This window comes from Mesoplodon bidens (genome assembly GCF_964165515.1).
Source record: "Mesoplodon bidens genome assembly, contig: HAP1_SCAFFOLD_1147, whole genome shotgun sequence".
Classification (NCBI taxonomy): domain Eukaryota; kingdom Metazoa; phylum Chordata; class Mammalia; order Artiodactyla; family Ziphiidae; genus Mesoplodon; species Mesoplodon bidens.
Genome location: NW_027671418.1, coordinates 1,597 through 3,192, shown reverse-complemented (window position 1 = coordinate 3,192; position 1,596 = coordinate 1,597).

Here is a 1,596-nt window from a genome sequence, read left to right as displayed (position 1 = left end):
CTACAGCCCGTGCTCCACAACGAGAGAGGCCACTGAAATGAGAGGCCTGCGCACTGCAACCAAGAGTAGCCCCCGTTTTCCGCAACTAGAGAAAGCCCACGCGCAGCAACGAACACCCAACACAGCCAAAAATAAATAAATTAAATAAATACATTTAAAAAAGAAACTGTCAAGGTTATCAAAAACAAGAAAAGCCTGAGAAACTACCACAGCCCAGAGGAGCCTAAGGGGGCTTGATAACTAAATGTAATGTGGTGTCCTGGATGGAAGCCTGAAATGGAATTAAGGACACTAGGCAAAAACCAAGGAAATCTGAATAAAGTACAGACTCTGGTTAATATTACTGTATTAATATTGGCTCGTTAATTGTAAAAAAGGTACCACACTAGTGTACGGTGTCAATAATAGAGGAAATTGGGAATGAGATATATAAGAACTCTGCATTATCCCCTTAATTTTTCTGTATATCTAAAACCATTCTAAAATAGATATAGTCTATTAGATAAAACAAAAAAGGTAATGATGATTTGATTGTAACATCAGACTAGTGATACTTTGAGATAACTATAAAAACTGCCTTAGGAAATTGTCTGTGGTATCTGCTGGGGATATAGTCACAGGTACTCCTAATATTATTGTGGTTTGTTGTCTGCATTTAGATTTAAAGGACATGCTAAATACTAAATTGCAGCTAGAGGTTAGTGAAATTAAAGATGTAATATTCCCATCCAGATTCCACATACACTTTGATACATATTAAGAATCCCCTGCTCTTTGGTGAGGTCTAATTTTATGAAAGTGAAACTCAGAGAGATGAATTAGGTTGTTCCAGCTTTTAAAAAGCCCGCATTCTAGGGTCAAGAATTCTTACTGAGCCTTGTTGAAACTGTTTGCTACACTACCTCCTAATTTTGGAACTGCTAAACAGAGAGTTGGGAACTCTTCCTAGATTAAAAGTACTGCCTTGGCCTTGTGCAATTATACTGTTTAGGTTGCTGGACAAATCCAAGGATAAAACTGGCCTGGACCTAGTGATGGGCAATTCCAAAAGCAAGCTGAATGTGAGAAGTTCACTCACAGAGAACCCTAGTGTCAAAGAGCCTCTCTACTTGGGAATGGCTCAACACTGGGAAAATAAGCCCTGGTTCAGCTGTAAAGAGAGCACATCCTTGGCCTTTTTTCCCCCTTAAGTCCGGAAACTGATGATCTGGTCAGCTTAGGAGAGGGAGGAAGAGAAGGAGGGAGGGAGGAAAATGAGAGAGAGAGAGAAACCTGTTAATAGCTGGTGCCAATTTAAAGAGAGAAGGAAAGGGTTTATTATATACGTATATGCTAATATTATTCCTAAAGCCAATTCTGATAAATCCTTCGGGAAAGAAAGAGATGCAGCCACCTGTTAATGTGGCTTCAGCTTCTTTGTGTCCAAATGTTACAGCGGTCACCAGACCAGCCATTCCACTTGGGGCGGGGCCAGGGGGTTAGAGGGGGAACATCTGTCCACTAAGGACACTACTGAACAGCAACAAAATCTTGGGGCGACCCCTCTCTCTTTCCTCGAGTGCTTTCGCTAGCCGGTCCTACTTCCCCACTCCTTTG